The sequence below is a fragment of the Leptopilina boulardi genome, unplaced genomic scaffold (genome assembly GCF_019393585.1).
Source record: "Leptopilina boulardi isolate dan_hultmark-lab unplaced genomic scaffold, ZJU_Lbou_2.1 LbouV2_229, whole genome shotgun sequence".
NCBI classification, from domain to species: Eukaryota; Metazoa; Arthropoda; class Insecta; order Hymenoptera; family Figitidae; genus Leptopilina; species Leptopilina boulardi.
In genome coordinates, this window is record NW_026137784.1 from 2821746 (window position 1) to 2840684 (window position 18939).

At 25.1% G+C, this 18939-nt stretch overlaps 2 protein-coding genes across 6 annotated transcripts in view; one reads left to right on the forward strand and one right to left on the reverse strand.

Moving 5' to 3' along the window:
• The window catches only part of LOC127280075 (neural-cadherin), a 141695-nt gene that overhangs the window by 108139 nt on the left and 14617 nt on the right, over nucleotides 1–18939 (forward strand). The window lies entirely within an intron of this gene.
• LOC127280093 (uncharacterized) overlaps nucleotides 1–18939 on the reverse strand; it is a 178965-nt gene that overhangs the window by 59405 nt on the left and 100621 nt on the right. The window lies entirely within an intron of this gene.

The following is an 18939-nucleotide window of genomic DNA, read 5'->3' on the forward strand; positions in this document are numbered from 1 at the left end:
AATTAAATTCTCGAAATATCTTCTTCTTGTAATTCAAATCCCAAGTATAATGTCAACCGTCAAAGACAAGGATAAAGAAAAAAGGAATAAATTCGATGTAAAAAAAAAAAAAAAAAAATTTATCAACTACAGAGGAGAAAGAATTGTTTAATAATAATAATAATAATAATAAATAATAATAGCCCGTGTGGAAAAAGCCACGATCTTGCCCTCAAGAGTTCGGGGCCCCCGGCGGGGGCCCATGAGGGCTGATCCATATGGCGAATCCATGAGGGGCACCGTAGGGGCCCCGCATGGATCGCCCTCATGATCGATTAGCAAAATTTTCTAAGTCCAAAAATCAAATATTTTTTTATCACCAAAAAATTAATGTTTATAATGATTCAGAACAACGAAAAACGCGTTTTTAATAAAAATATATTTACACTTTTTTTGAAAATAACACTCACACTTATGGCGAATCCATGAGGGGCACCGTAGGGGCCCCGCATGGATCGCCCTCATGATCGATTAGCAAAATTTTCTAAGTCCAAAAATCAAATATTTTTTTATCACCAAAAAATTAATGTTTATAATGATTCAGAACCACGAAAAACGCGTTTTTAATAAAAATATATTTACACTTTTTTGAAAATAACACTCACACTTATGGCAAAATAGATGAGGGCCACCGTAGGGGCCCGCATGGATCGCCCTCATGATCGATTAGCAAAATTTTCTAAGTCCAAAAATCAAATATTTTTTTATCACCAAAAAATTAATGTTTATAATGATTCAGAACAACGAAAAACGCGTTTTTAATAAAAATATATTTACACTTTTTTTGAAAATAACACTCACACTTATGGCAAAATAGATGAGGGCCATCGTAGGGGCCCGCATGGATCGCCCTCATGATCGATTAGCAAAATTTTCTAAGTCCAAAAATCAAATATTTTTTTATCAACAAAAAATGAATGTTTCCAATGATTCAAAACAAGGAAAAACGCGTTTTTAATAAAAATATATTTACACTTTTTTGAAAATAACACTCACACTTATGGCAATATAGATGAGGGCCATCGTAGGGGCCCGCATGGATCGCCCTCATGATCGATTAGCAAAATTTTCTAAGTCCAAAATTCAAATATTTTTTCGTCAACAAAAAATGAATGTTTCCAATGATTCAAAACAACGAAAAACGTGTTTTTAATAAAAATATATTTACACTTTTTTTGAAAATTCACCTGAGATGATTCATGATAATAATCATAAAGCATATAATTAATTATATTTTATAAATTGCATTTGATTGGAAAATATAATTTAATATCTTAACTTTAACTAAATGATGTTAAGCACTTTTCTTTGTTAGGTATTTTTGAAGTTTAAATAGCATCAAGAAGTTAGCATTCGTTTTGAAGTAGCGTGCGTAGCGTAGTTGGTAAAGCGTTAGACTCATAGTCCGTAGGTCGTAGGTTCGATTCCCCCCATGCGTTAGATTTATTTATTTCTCAGGTTTGCGTTTAATCATTAATTCTATGCATGAATTAATTGAAAAATGAAAATATCAGTTAATAGTATGCATAAATTACATATTTTTTAATTTTTTAATTAATTAATTTATTATTACTTTTAATTATATCCGACAGTTAATTAATTAGAACGTTAATTAATAAATTCAATTTGAGTAAGAATTTAATTTAAAATTGAATAATTATTAAATAAATATGTTATTTATTCATAACTTAAGCTTATTTATTATTAATTAACTTTTATTATTAATATTATTGATTAAAAAACATTATGGCAAACTTGAGGGCAAGATGAGGGCAAACGTGAGGGCCCATAAGGGCGCCCGTAGGGGCACCCTCATGGATCGCCCATGCGGGCGCCCTCATCGATGAGCATGTCGTTTCCATGAGGGGCCCCTATGGATCATCCATATGCGGCCCTCATGGCATGAGGGCGATCCATAAGGGCCCCCGCTGGGGGCCCACATCACTTTTCCACACGGGAGTATAATTATTTTATTCAATTATTATTTATTTAAAAAAATGGTAAATTAAAAAAAAAATGGTTAATTAAACTGTTTTCTATAAAAAAAAAAAACTTCTCGTAAAACGATGCGCATTATATTGTCAGTACCGATTTTTTTTTCCAAGGGCTTAAAAAAAAAAAAAAAAAAAAAAAAAAGTTGAGTGAAAATATTTTAAAACGAAATTGTGGTTTTTAGAGAAGTAATCCAAGGGTGGAGTATAAAGGTAGACTAGAGGGCAGTTCAATTAATTAAACGACCCTTTTGCCATGGCACTAAAACCGAAGAGTGGAACGTGCCATACATATACAGGGAAAGTTTTATCAAGGCTTTTAACCGAAGCTTTTGCTTGTATTATATATAAGTTGGCTTGTTTGCTTATATAATGAGCTTATCGTTTCAAGTTGAACACACATACAAAAACATTAAACCAAAATTTTCTCATTGATTTTTTTTTTTATCATTATTTTCGACTATTAAACTTATGGTATAATTAATTAATTTCTCTAATTCTTATTTACGAGTAATTAAAATTATTCATATAACGAGTGGAAATTTCTTTCCGATTTTTTTTTATCCCTTTTGCCGCTCTTCTTTCTTACAATTTTAATTTTTTTTTTAAAAAAGATCTCAATCTTGATAATGAAAAAGATCTCCTGCTTCTTTTTAATTAATTCCAACAAATGTGAGAAATAAGATTTATTATAGAAATGTTGCAAATGAATCAAGTTTTTCTTTTAAGAAAAAATGAAATTTTAAATTAACATATAAAACGAAAATAACTTAATTTATTACAGTGGCAAAAAATTTGAATAACAAAATATCATATTTATTTGAATTAGATATATTGTATTTGAATCAATAATTTTTGTATTTGTATTTTTGTATTTAAAAATAAAATTTTAAAAATAAAATTTCAAAAAAAAATGAATCAAAAAAATGATTTTATCTGACAAAAAGTTATCAAATTAAGAAGTTCATTCTGTAATTTAATAATTTTGAAACTTAGTCGAAACTTTCTTAATTATTTTTTTGGGGGCAAAAAAATTATATGTTACAATTTTTCCTCTTTCTGGTAAATTTAATTCGTAATGGATAATAATTATAATGAAATTATAATGAAATTATAATGAAATTATAATGAAATTAAAATTAAATTATAATTAAATTATAATTTCATTAGAATTATAATGAAAAATTTGTTTTCAAAAAAAAAAAATTGATAAAACTTGTTTTTCAAAGTGGAAATTGTCATGTTTTAGATGAATACAAATAATGTACAATTCAAAGCTTGAAAATTGACTTTTGAACAAGAACATTTTGTTGAGGGAACAGGGCAGGTAACTTTGAAACTGAAACTGCTGAATAAGAGCTTCCAATTTGTGCTCATCAAAGCCTTTAAGTTTTCAAACTCAAGGGCTTTTGGTCTCGGTAACTACAAAGCCGTACACACACACACATAGAAGCTAAAATAAAACCATAATTTCTACCCCCCCCTTTCCCCATTTTCAAAATTAAAATCTCCTTCACGAAACTTTACTCCATTTAACGAAACAAATAAATTTTTCCCTAAAAAGGAATCGCAAACAATATTTTAATAATATTAATTCAATATAATTTAAAATATGTGAATTTCTTTGTACCTGTGATTTTTATTAGTGAATTTCTCCTTACTAGTGATTTTTTATTAGTGAATTTCTTTGTACTAGTGATTTTTACTAGTGAATTTCTTTATACTAGTTAATTTTTATTAGTGAATATTTAAGAGTGAATTTTTTTTACATTAAATTAAATTTTACGTTAAAAAAATTTTTCGCCTAAGAGTATAAAAAATTTAAAAATAAATCTAGTTTTAAAAACTAAAAAAAAAACACTGAAAAAAAAATTTATTTGGTTCAAATACTCGATTACTTGACTATTATCAAATAAATATTTATTTGTATCAAATAATTATTATTTGAGTCAATTAAATGATATTTGTTTCAAATACAGAAATTATTGGTTCAAATACAATTTATTTAATTCAAATAAAAATTATTTGGTTCAAATAAATATTTATTTGATAATACTCAAGTAATCGAGTATTTGAATCAAATAAATTTTTTTTTCAGTGTACATATTTATAATAATAATAATAAAATAATAGAATTAAAAATATATTGAAAGTATAATTAAAAATATAATAAAAACATATATTAAAATTTAAAAAAAAATTGGGGAAAAAAAAATTTTTAAATTGTGTAATTATTATAAATAGATATTGTATTATTTGCTAAACTTTCTTCTTTTTTTTGTATAACGCGATCGATTTATTAAAATGTTTACGAAGGATTTAAACGCATGAACAATTTCATACTTGATATTGCTGAAATACTGTGAATTTATAAGTTATGCAATGTATGGAGAAAACTTTCATGGAGCTTCATAAAGAAGCTTTATTACATTTTGAAATTGAGAACATAAAATGCGTATAGATAATGTCTTTGACAGGATAGTTATAAATTACTCATTTTTATATATATACATTTTCAGTTTAAAGATGTTATTAATGACCGGCATTTATTTCCTTTTATAAAATGCATCTTCAGGCAAAAAGGGTTTACAAACTCAGTTTGTGTTTCATACATATAAAAAATAAAATTCAACTTCAACGAATGCTCACCTGTGAAAAGTAGGTGCTTTCGGTTAAAAGAGCTTGCAACTTCTAAACTTGAAAATCCATTCAGGCTTGAATAGAAGAAAACGTTTGAACATTATATCGTTATAAAATGTTTATATTACTTTTGCAAAAGTTTATATATATATACAATTGTATATAAATTAACGTGTCACGAATTCTGCAAAACCGACTATTGTTATTTTATGTTTCGTTTTATACTGAGTCCTTTTACTTGAAATTCAACTTTAAAACATTGGCTCTAACTTGAAAGTGCGGGCAATATTCTTGGATTGTCGTGCGGTGGATTTTAGTTTCTTTTGTTGTTGCTATTATTATTTGTTGTATTTTTTATGGTTATTTTTATCATTATTGCATTTCTCTTATTGTTCAAAAAAATGCCAAGGAATATATATATATATACAACAATATGAATAATGTATATATAATGATTGAAAGGAATCAGATACGATCTTAAAAAATATTCATGTTTTATTTATATGGAGAAAAAAAAAAAAAAAAAGAAAAGTTGTCAACGAAATTCAGTTTTGAAGTGGAATAAAAACTTTTTATTTCAGACACAATTGATTTTTTTTGTTGGAAAAGAAAAATTGAGATGATATTCAGCAAGTAGAAAAAAATATTGTTGAGTCAGACAGAATTTAGTTTTTTTCAAGTAGAGAAATTCGAAAATTGACTACTAGCTAGTAAACGTTTTTTTTTTTAGTGAAAAGTAGCGAAACGAAATTTCATCTCTTTTTAAGTAGAATAAACCTTTTCAGTCAGACATAATTCATTTTTTTTATTACAAGAAAGGAACAGATCGAAAAGTTTGTATTTTAAGTAGAACAAAATTTTTTAGTCAGACAGAATTTTGTATTCAGTGAAAAAAGACGAACAAGTCAGACAAATTTAATTTTTTAAGTGGAACAACATTTTTTGGTCAGACATTACGTGTAGATACTTTGAGGAATTGATTTTTTTAAGTAGAATGAAATTTTTAAGTCAGACATAATGTAAAAATTAAACAAAAACAAATAAATTTCTATTTTAAGTAGAACAAAAGTTTTAGGTCAGACAGAATTTTGTACTCAGTGAAAAAAAACGAAAAAGTCAGACATATTTAATTTTTTAAGTAGAACAAAAATTTTGAATTCAGACACAATGAAAAAGTTAAGCAAAAACATAATATTCCTACTTGAAGTAGTACAACACTTTTAGGTCAGACAAAATGTACTTTAGAGACCGAAAGAAAAAATTACAAATAGTAAGACAAATTTTAACCTTTAAGTAGAATAAAATTTTTAAGTCAGACATAATAAAAAAAATTGAGGATAAAACAAATAAATTCCTATTTTAAGTAGAACAATATTTTTAGGTCAGACATTATTTTTTCACTTGAAAAAAGACGAACAAGTCAGACAAATTTAATTCTGAAAGTAGAATAAAATGTTTACATCAAACATAATTAATGTTTCGATGAAAAAAAAAGTAATTAAATTTCTACTGTAAGTAGAACAAAACTTTTTGGTCAGACATAAAATATAGGTACTTTGGGGAACTGAATTTTTTAAGTAGAATACAAATTTTTAAGTCAGACACAATAAAAAAATCAAATAGAAACAAATTTCCTAGTTTAAGTAGAACAATACTTTTTTAGGTCAGACAGATTTTTTCAAGTGAAAAAAAGACGGAATCCTCTTAAGTCAAGAATATTTTTTTTTTCAGTGTTTAAGGACTTCTTTCGCAATTAAAATATATAAAACTGTATGTGATAAAATGTCATTACGGTATGCATATAATAATTATATTAAACAATTAACCACCTGGTAACAAGTGTCGTTCAAAGCCCTTGAGGACTTTGAAATTCATTTCCACCTAGAGGGAGAAAGAGAGAAAGAGAGGGAGAGAGAGAGATAGCGTATAAATATTCATTCGTGTGCAAAGAGGTCAAGTCCTTAGGGCGGCAACACTTTACTTGAAGAAGTCATGATCCTTAACTTATTCGGGAGGGATGAGATTGACTCGTGTATAACTATGTTTACAAACACAAACTCGTGTCCACCTTTAGATACTCAAATATATGTAAATTCACAACCCAACAAGATGCAAGGCAATTACTAAATCTATTTATTCTAAAAAGCTTTTACCTCTAATGCGCTTGCAAAAAAAAAAAAAAATAAAAGGAAAATATATTTTTTGAATCGCTTCGAGGCGAACAATTTATCTTTTAAGTTGATAAATATTTAATGAATTTACAGAGAGCAATCACTTTAAGAGATTTTACTCTGAAATTTATTTCCCCTCCCCCCAAAAAAAAGAAAAACTATTCAGAGACAATTTTACCTTCGAATTTCGATAATTAAAATTATTTTATTTTTTTTTTAACTCATTAGAAATGCAATTTGTCCTTATAGAAGAACTTCCTTTTATATATTAATTTCCTATGAATTCTTAATAACGAGGAAAAAGGAGATGAAAGTTTATAATTAAAAAATTAATTTTTTTTTTTCATATCTTTTTTCAAGAAAAGAAAAAGGTCTCGGAAAATTGGGAAAAATTCTGGATCTTGCCCAAAATAAAAAAAATTTCGGACAAATTTTATCTTTTATAATGTAAAACAACATTTTTCTGTTCAGACATGTCTGACATAAATGTCAACACAGCATTTCCGTCAAAAAACGAAAAAAAAAATATTTATTCAAAAAAGCGCACACAATTTGTAAAATATGATTTATAAATTCTATAGCTGCTTTTGAACGAATAATAAATTTACGAGTATAAAATAACGGAACAAATAAATCCATATAAAAATATTTTTAGTTCCCCATGCATATGATTTTTATGAATAAAAATATATTGTACAATATGCTTTAGTTTTTAAAACAAAATTTATTTTTGAAATCTTTCATACTATTGGGCGGATATTTTTTTTCCGCTTAGAATTTAATTCACTATAGTAAAAAAATTAATAGTAAAAATTAACTAGTATAGAGAAATTTACTAGTAACAATCGCTAGTTTAAAGGAATTTACTAGTTAAAAATTACTATTACAAAAAATTCCCTAGTAAAAATCATTAGTAAAAAATAACAGGTAAAAATACACTAGGAAAAAAAACCTAGTAAGGAGAAATTCACTAATAAAAATAACTAGTAAAAAGAAATTCACTAGTAAAAATTAACTAGTACAAAAAAATTCACAAGTAAAAATACACTAGTAAAAAGAAAATTTACTAGTAAAAATACACTAATAAAAAAAAATTTACTAGTAAAAATACACTAGTAAAAAGAAAATTTACTAGTAAAAATTAACTAGCATAAAGAAATTTACTAGTAAAAAAATCACCAGTAATAAGAAATTCACTAGTAAAAATAACACGTAAAAAGAAATTAACTAGTAAAAATCACTAGTAAAAAGAAAATTGTTAATAAAAAATCGCTGGCAAAAATAAACTAGTAAAAAAATCAATAGTAAAAATTAACTAGTATAGAGAAATTCACTAGTAATAATCACTAGTTAACAGAAATTTACTATTAAAAATTTACTATTACAAAGAAATTCCCTAGTAAAAATCATTAGTAAAAAATAACAGGTAAAAATACACTAGAAGAAAACCACTAATAAGGGGAAATTCACTAATAAAAATAACTAGTAAAAAGAAATTCACTAGTAAAAATTAACTAGTACAAAAAAATTGACAAGTAAAAATACACTAGTAAAAAAATTTACTAGTAAAAATTAACTATTATAAAGAAATTTCCTAGTAAAAATTAACTAGCATAAAGAAATTTACTAGTAAAAAAATCACCAGTAATAAGAAATTCACTTGTAAAAATAACACATAAAAAAATTAACTAGTAAAAATCACTAGTAAAAAGAAAATTTACTAGTAAAAATTAACTAGCATAAAGAAATTTACTAGTAAAAAAATCACCAGTAAAAAGAAATTCACTAGTAAAAATAACACGTAAAAAGAAATTAACTAGTAAAAATCACTAGTAAAAAGAAATTTTTTAGTAAAAAATCGCTGGCAAAAATACACTAGTAAAAAAATCACCAGTAAGAAGAAATTCACTAATAAAAATAACTAGTAAAAAGAAATTCACTAGTAAAAAAAATTCACTGGTAAAAATACACTAGAAAAAAAATTCCCAAGTTAAAAAATATATCCCTAGAATAATTTAAAGAAAAAAAAATTCTCTAGTTAATAAAATATATTTCTAGAATAATTTCAAAGAGAAAAATATTTATCACCAAGAAAAATATGTTCCTATTTAATTCAAAAAAAAAATTCTATATATTTACATGAAAATAAAGAAAATTTTTGTTTTAATTTTTCCAAAGAAAATTATACAAAGTTGACATAATAAATGTTTTTGGGGGAAAAATAAAAGAAAAAAAAAAAAAAAAGAAATAGAAGAGAAAACTTTTGGACATGAAGGAAAATTAGGTTCATTGCAGTGAATCCATGGAACTATATGGTTGAGTTTCAAGGTTCATGGTTCCTTTAATCTTGATAGTGAGGAAATGTTAGTGATCTTTTTGCCTCTTTTATGGCGAGAGTAGTCAAGTGCTAGTTTCCCTTAGTGCCATTCAGAGGGGGGGAGGGAGGGAGGGAGAAAATCTGGGTTTCCCAGTTTCTCCGCATTGCTGCATCAAAACCCACTCCTTGGAAAAGCTCAGTTTCTCTCTTTCCCCCTAGTGGCTCGAGGTAATGCTCTAACGCCATTACATCTAATGGGGTTTATACAAGCTTCCATTGTGAGCTTCCTATTGCCTTCTAAATATATACCAACTTTGTCACCGATTTCAAAATATTCAATATTAACCTATATCAAAATTTTATTAATTCACCAATAAAAATTACAATTATTTTTTTCTAATGAAAAAAAAAAAAAAAAGATAACGATAATTTTAAAACATTTAATAAATTTCTACATTTCTACTGTTGGTATTAATTATTTTAACGAAAACATTTATTTATTATTACTATTGGCATTCATTATTTTAACATAAAACAAATATTTGTTAAAAAAATATTTTCACAAAAAATAATAAAGTGAAAATATGAAACGATTAAATTTACATCTTTGGAAAATTTTAGTGATGAGCCAATCAGTTATTTATAAGCAATTTATTTATGAGGGGAATTCATTTTGGTTTTTTTTAATAAAATATTTTCAACTGAAAATCCGTCAAGTTTTTGTCATGTATATATATATACATGATAGTTTAATTCATCATCGAAATTCACATTTCATGGATATGTTCCATATGTCGTGGTTTTAGCCAAACGATGTGAATATACATACAAACAATCGAATGCATCAAAAAAAAAAAGTTGACGTATTACAATCAAATTTATAGGTCAAAATTGACATTGTTTTATTTTATATTTACAAACACTTCACGTACTCTACTCTTTTTTCCACCAACAATATAATAAATAGAAATTTTATTTTACCAAACGAAAATGAAATTCAAGTGATTTTTTTTTTGAAAATAAAATGAATTTTCCAATAACCCATTTTTGTAATACATAATCCGGATTAAATTCATTTCTACAGTTAATAAGTTATTTTCTTTTTTTTAAAAAAAAAGTTTTTTTTCCGTTACGTTATTTGTAATCCAACATTATTTGTTGGAAAATAAATGAAATATTTATGCTAGGATTAATATTGGTTGAATATGTAATGAATTTTTTATATATATATAGAGAAAAAGGGACGAAAGCACGAAAGCCAAAATTGCGTACTGGAAATTTCTAATCCGAAAACCAACATATACCAATTTCTCTCTTGCTTTAACTAAAACTTTCAAAAGTAAATATATTAACTAACGTTACAGAATTTAAAATCAATTAAAATTGTAATTAATTTAAAAATATTAGTAAATAATTTAAAGTTTATTTATAAAGTAATTTTCTTATTTATTGAACATTTTTTTTTTATATACTGAAAAAAGTTCTAGTTGAAGTTTATATGATTAAAAATTTTCTTATTTTAACATCGATAGAAATAGTTAATAAAATATTATTAATTAATTAAAAATAACAATTTCTAGTTAAATAATTCTGGTTAATTTCTGGCAAGATAAACTAGAAACTAATTTTTTATACACCTAGAGAATTATTTTATTCATAACAAATGTAATATAAACATAAATTTGGCCTATAGAGCCTTTTTTATTTGATGAAAATAAAATTTACTTTCAACAAATAAATACTCTTATTTGAAACAAATATTTTTTTTGAAACAATATATATAAGACAAATAAAAATTTATTTACCTCTGAGACAAATATTTTTTTTAAACCAGATTTTTTCTATTATTTCTAATCATAAAAAATAGTAAGGTGAAATTTTTACATTTTATTCTGTACTTTTAGTTATTTTAAATCAAACTTTTTTTTCAGCGTATAAATAAATATTTGATAAAAAAAAAAAAACGAAAATTGTGAAAATTAAACAAGAAAGTTTGCAAAGTGATAAAAAATTGAACGCAAACGTTGTAAAATGTAAATTAACTGTGAAATTTGAAAATCGTTAATAATATATATATATGTACGGTATGTTTGGTTTGACGACAAAATTGACATGTTTATCGTGCTTATCGCTCACTGTCAAATTGTCATTAATCATCAGCCTTCAGCTGCATGTTTGGACATTTTGGGTTTAGATGATTTATCAGTACTAAAGCTATATTACTTTAAATGACCACGTAAATAACAGATAGCTTATACTCTGAAATTTATGCCAAATGCCAATTAATTTAACGTTAACTTAATGATTTTCATTACGTTTATATGTGTGTGTGTATTGATGCGCGAATGGCGAAAATTTCATTTTCACGTGTGATTACAATGCCGCCACCAATTGCAAACATGAGTAAACACAATAAAAATTCCCTCTTTTATATGACATATCGACAAACACTTGCCAAGCGCGCACTAATAAACAAATATAAAGCATACGCTCGAGTAAAATAAATCAAACATTTCTTTTTTTTTAAAACAATGTTATGCAAAAAAAAGTACTTGATTTAAAGAAATCATTTTCATTGTTTCTTTGATTTAAAATTAATTTTTCTTTGATTCAAAGAAAATTTATTTGTTCAAAGAAAACTTATTTGTTTAAAAAAAATTATTTCTTTAAAAAAAAAAAACTTATTTTTTAAAAGAAGAGAAATGAAAACAGAGAAATGAATTTTACATTGAGAAAAAAAATTTAGTGGTTGCAACAAAATCGTTTGGTTAGGCAATTTTGGTTCTTGTAACGAAAATTTCGTTGGCTGAAACAAAGTCGTAGAGTTACTTCAACCAAACATTTGGTTAGGCCAACAAAATTATTTGGTTGAACATTTTTTAATTCCAACCAAAATTTGGTTTCGACAACAAAATAATTTGGTTAACACAACAAAATAGTTTGGTCTAAGAAACCAAATGATCGTTTGTTGTCCTAACCAAAATTTGGTTGCGACAACCAAATAATTTGATTCGATCCCAGCGAGAGATGAGATTTTTCAAAGTCCACAATTATTTCAATTGGATAAATATAAATTAAACGTTAAATTTGATAATAAATAAATAAAAAAGATAAAAAGAAAAGAAATAAGAGGTAGAATAAAAATTTTAATTTTACAAAAACAACTGTTTGATCAACCAAATATTTTTGTTGACCTAACAAAAAAAAAATTTGGTTGAGCTAACCAAACAATTTTGTTATGCCAACAAAAAACACTCAACCAAATTTTTTGGTTGACTCAAACAAATAGTTTGGTTGACTCAAACAAATAGTTTGGTTGCTTAAATACCAACAAAAATTTTTTGTTGACCCAACCAAATTTTGGTTACTCTGACTAAACATTTTTCTCAGTGCGGATAAATTATAATAAATTTTTAGATTAATTTAAAGATAATTTAGAATTTTTGGACATTTATAATTTTTGAACATATATAAATTAATGTGAAAGAAATGATTTAATTATGGAACTAAATATTGACGATTAATTTCATGAAAACTAATTTTGATGTATTATTATTAGTAATAATATCGTTCATCAAGTATTATACACACTGTAATATTAAACTCGCATATAAAATGGGATTAAAGTCACTAAATACAATTAAAGTCTCTCTATAATATAAATTCCTTCGCTTTATTAATTATCGATGATATGAAATAATAGAGTGAAATCGATTGAACGACATAATCGGGAGATGTTTGTTCCTTGTGTCGCTTGTGTATATAATTATATATAAAATTGAGTATAATTAATGGCAAATATATATAAATATAGCAGACAATTTTGTGAAAATAATTTAGTGCGCTTGAAAAGCAGGTCATTGGATTCTGTTTTCGTCGCGCCCATTGTCGTGTTAATTATTATTTTTTTTTTCCTTCTTTTTTTTCAAATAACCAAGAATCACGGTTGAGATTTCACTTGAAAAAAAACTTGAAACTATGCCAAAATGATTTCAACGAAGAAAATAGAAAAATATAACGATAGAGAAGTTTTTTTTTGAAAAATCCCTCTCTAATAGCGGATTTTTGATTTCTTTTCTTTTCTCTTTTAAATCTCCTCGAAATATATGAAAAATAGAAAATCCAATATTATTTTAAATGAAAATTCATATTCATATCAGATTGAGTTTCTGTTTTTATTAATAATGTTTGTCATTTATATTATAAAATATGCGAATAACAAAAGTTTGATTTAAAATTTTTAATTGTTGCCATATGAATCAAAATGAAAATTGAAAAATTAATTTTTTTTGTTAATATTCGATTCATTATAAATTCATAATTAGAATTAATTAAACATAATTTTTTCTCTCTTGTTAATTTTCAATTTTTTGATAATGATTCTTCAGATCTTGAGTAGAATGAATAATTAAAATTTTGTAATTTTCATAAGAGAGAAAGAGAGTTATAAAGGAAAAACACTCAAAAGATTCAATTTTAACTTTAAACTATTTATCAAAATATGAATAATTTATTAATTTCTATTAAAGATTGTTGAAAATTTGGTTGCAAAGTTTATAAAGAAAACACTCAAAATTTCAATTTATTAATTATTTATTAAAATATAAATAATTTCTTTATAGATCGTTGAAAATATTTTACAGAGTTTAATTACAAAACTAATTTTGAATTTTTTTATTATATAAATCAACCTTTGTTAAAATTTCGCTTATTATTAATAAAAATAATAAACATAATAAAACTAATAATAGTAATAATAATAATAATTATTATTATTATTATAAAATGTTTTATTTTTATAAAAGTAATTTTAGAGAAAAATAAAAATATAAAATGGGAAAATGTTGTAGGAAAACATAATTTTCTTCATTTCTGTAATGATCCTTGACTCGTGTCATAAAAAAGCGCTTGTGATACTCTAAAATAAGGGAGCACATTTGACATTGGACCGGATAAGGACAGCGACACTTTATGTGTTGGCAGTGCAATAAAAGTTTCACAGAAAAGCATAAAAATTCTCAGCTCAGCGAAACCTCTCTCTCTCTCTCTCTCTCTCTACTTTTTTTCCCCCCCTTTTTCACTGTTTTTATTCGCTCTTGCATATAACATTTTTGTTTGTCCTAAAAGTGTTTCCATCCTTTCGCGCATATACATATATATTATTTATAAAACTGACAAATCCGCATATAAAATAAGAAATAAATTATATTATATTAATAAATTCAAACTAAACCATCTCAAAAAAAAAAAATAATAATTTAACGAATAAAAGTCAAACAAAAGTAAAAAATGATGATAAAAGATAATAAGATGAAAAGAGATTAAAAGAAGTTGGAATGGGGGGAAAAAAAAGGTAAAGAAGGTAAAGGAGAAAAATTGTAAGAGAAAGAAGATTAAATCAGACAAGGAAAAAAAGGAGAAATAGACAAATGGAGGGAAAAAAAAAGAAAAAAACTTGGAATAGAGAAAAAAAAATGAAATAAAAGAAAGAGGAAAAAAAAAATGTAAACCATGAGAAAAAAATGGAAATTTCACACGTGCAGGACAGTACGTTAAGTCCCTTTTGGATCCATTTAGAAATATATTAATGGAATTGCGTGCACTAATCGGTGGGTCACGTATATATATATATATAAAGGGTTTATTGATAAACGATAAATTCTGATAGTAAAATCAGCACGAGTCGAGAAAACCATTTGCACGATGGATATAACGACCAAAGTATGGTTCGCGAAAAAATCCTCTGAATGCAGAAAACGGGAGAAAAAAAAATGTCTGAATATATAAGGGAACAAAAGATCGGTGAGGGAGAAAAAAATACGCTGCAAAAGCCAAATATTTTTCAGCATATTCGTTAAAGATTCTCTACTATTATTACTATTATTATTATTACTATTATTATTATTATTATTATTTTTATTATTATTATTTTTATTATTATTATTATTATTATTATTATTATTATCATCGTTATTGTACATATTTTTATATGAAAAGTTTTTATGATTAAAAAATAATTATTAATTATTATTTAAATTTATTATATAAATTAAAATAGAATAAATTTTTGAGAAAATTTATCGCTAAACTCAATATAATCGCTAAAATAGTGTTAAATTACTGTTAATGTGCTTTTTAAACACAACTAAAATAGAAGGGGAGAAAAAAAAACTCGAAAGTGGTACCAGCGGTGGGACACAGTTCTTCATCACATAAAACTAAAAGTATAAACCTTTATATGGCACCTAAATTTTTTTAAATAAAAAAAATTATGAGGTACTTTTTTTTCCCCTGAAAGCGACAATATAACCTTTGGCTGTAAAAAAAAGAATATAGGGCACTTTAGTTTATTGTTTCCATTTTTAGAATATTTAAATTTTTCTAAATTACTCCATATCATATAAAGATATAGGAAACAATTTTTTTTTTTTTTTAAATTCAGTTTCAAAAAATATTTGCAAAAAATTGAAAAAATTCTACTTTTTTAGTTTCTTTTCTTCTTATTTGATTAATTTTTTTTTGTATTCACGCGGACAAAAATGAGGCTATCACAGTATTCTTAAATTGTATTAATAAATAATAAAATTACAAATAAATAAAATACAAGTCTAAAAAAAATAGAATACAAGTATAAAATTTTAAATATATTAAAATAATAATAAATAATTTATAATATTTTTTATTTAAATTTATTATTCATATTTAATTTTATTTATTATTAAAAAATAAATATTAATAATATAAAATATATTTTTATTTATAGAAATTTATAGCTATTAAAATAAGCTGCAACGCTTATTATTTTAATCCAATTTTGCATATTTTAATCCATTTTGGTATTAAAATAAGCCAAAAATAATACCAAAAATGGATTAAAATAAGCAAAATTGAATTAAAATAATAAGCGTTACAGCTTATTTTAATGCCTTTTAATTTTCTGTGAATCTATAAAAAAAAATATTTAAAAAAACCAATAAAAATTAATTCCCTATAAGAAAATACAGTTAAACCAAATTTTTGTCGAATTTCCCAATTAAAAAAAAAAAAAAAAAAAAAATCTTTTTTTTTTCTAAATTATTTGTTCAAAAAAAAAAAGGAAAGAAAAAGAAAAACATTGACACGCAACTATGACGAGAGAATTGGCTTCCAAAGGTTAAAAGCATCAGTTTTGTGTCGCCAGTGAGTCTGGTCGATATTGGGAGTTGAATTATCCCGTTGTATCTCATTGTCGGTGGATAATAAAGAAAGTCGGGGAAAAGTGCCTGAAGAAAAACCAATTAAGTGTTGCAGGGCGCGGCTAAGAAGCGAGTGCTTCGCGCTGTTGGAAAACGACTAGTGGCGTTCACACAGTTTGGTGGGATGAGTCTGGAAAATGGGACAGACGGGGTGTGAGGGGGGAGGGGGGGTTGAAGGGACGCTGGAATGGGAGGGGAGGGGGCTTCATCGATTTCTTACCCCGTGCCCCAGTAACGCTCTCTCTCACTCTCTCTCACTCTCTACCACCATAGGGTGTAACCACCTCTTGGGGAATTCAGATTTGAAATTTCTACCCCTTTTTAACGTCCATCATCATTATTTCAGTCTTCTCTCTTTTTTTTCCATCCAAACGCCAAAAAATTGACAATCACTCTAATCAAATAACAATTAAAAAATCAATTAAATTTTTTCATTATTATATTATTATTTCAGATAATACATTTGATTACTTTTTTAATTAACTTTTTTTTTCGAAACAAAAAAAAAAATTATTTTCAATATTTTTTCATATAATGGAAAAAAAAATTTATTTTATTCAAATAATCGGTTATTTGACTATCAAATAAATATTTACTTGAATCAAATAAATTTTCAAACCAAATAATTGAATTAAATGAACTGTATTTGAAACAAATAAATTTTTTTCAGTGTTGCAAAATATGACAATATATAGAAGTGAAAAATTGAATATGAAAATTTTCGAAAAAATAATTCTTGACGGTTTTCCTATAATTCCATATAAATTATTTGACTGGATTTTTCTGTGGAAATTTTTATATTTTTGACATTCCTCAGAGAAAGAAGAAAAGATTCTTGAAATTTCACTCTAGAGACACCTATATATACATAAAACTCGGTGATGTCCCATAAACGCTTTCTCTTGGTGAAAAAAAAAACAAATCTTCTTCTATTGCCGCAATGTTATCTTTTTTAAATAAAATAATTTTTATAGCATTCGTTAATTTAAAAGTTTTATAAATCACATTTTTTTTTACAAAAGAAAAAAAGTCATTTTTATTTATAATTCAAAAATGTAAACGAGAAATTTCATAATAGAAAAATGAATAAAAAGGAGAATTTCCCTCACTCTGGGAATTATTCAGCCTTTAAGGGGAAAAGTACCCCCATTTACAATAAATAAAAATATAAGTTGGAAAAAGTTGAAGAGAATCTAATAGGGTAAAAAACGCCCTTTGGGGGTTTTGCATAATTCAAGAACTTTTAGAAGCCTGAACAAGTTTTCTTGTTGATTTTTCGTTTGACTAGAGGTAGAATTTTAAGCTTCGGACCTTGGACAATTTTTTTTTTTTTTTTTTTTATAATGTAAAGTTTGCTATTTTAACAATTTATGAGGGAAAAATTTTTCTCTATTTATAAAAAAGATTAAGCAATTTACTTATGGCATTAAGAAAAAAAATGCAATTTTTTTTTTATATGATTTTTTTCTAAACATATTAAAAAAAATTTCTCTGTGAAAATTTTCTTAATCTAAAAAGAGCAATTATCCACAAGGCGACTTTGGCTTTAATTAATATTCCTTTAATCAAAGTTTATTTCAATGATGAGACTCTCTTTCTCTCACATTCGTCTAGTCCTTTCCTATTTTCGAAAGGATATTTTCCATAATAAGAAACGCGAGATGCTTTTTGCAAAATATTTTCTCCGTTTCAAAACTTTTTTATACTTTCATTTCAGAGGGAGAAAAAAAAAAGACAGACTGAAAATTGACAGAAAAAAAAGAAGTCATAAAGTAAACCCAAGATATCTAAAAAATGAAAAAAATGAAACCTAATTCAAAAATTTTTATTCCTCACGAAAGATGTAAAAAAGTGTGATAAAGTTCATCTATAAAAAAAAAGGAAGAAAATCTACAAGAGCAATCTCTTTGAAACTATATGAAAAAAAAGAAAGAAAACTTTGGCAAATGAGATTCATATATATATTTGAATAGTATTATCATGCAAATGTAACATATGTTTCGCATGTTGCATTATTTGATATTTGCATGATAATCTGATAACTTCTATGAGCAAGGAAACTAATGCTAATTGTGGCACGGTATGAAACTTTTTTCCAAAAAAAAAAAAAAAAAAGAAAAACCCTACGCGAGTAGCTAGATTGTTTTAAGGAAATAAGGAACTTTATTTTAAAAGTTTCTTTTAGAATTTATTATTACACAACATTCTCATAACGAATTTTGTCCTCTAAAATAAAATAAAATTATTTTTTTCTTTACACTGAAAATTTAAAAATTTATTTAAATCAAATAATTGGTTGCTTGACTGTTATCAAATAAATATTTATTTGTATCAAAAAATATTTATTTGTATCCACAAATTTTTAATTGTATTCAAAAATTTATAATTTTAATAAAAACTATTTATTTGAATTAAATAAATTTTATTTAAATTAATAATTCTGTATTTGAAACAAAATTAAATTAAATTGACTCAAAAATTATTTGGTTCAAGGAAATATTTTTCGATAATAAGTAACCGATTATTTGAATCAAAAAAAGTTTTTC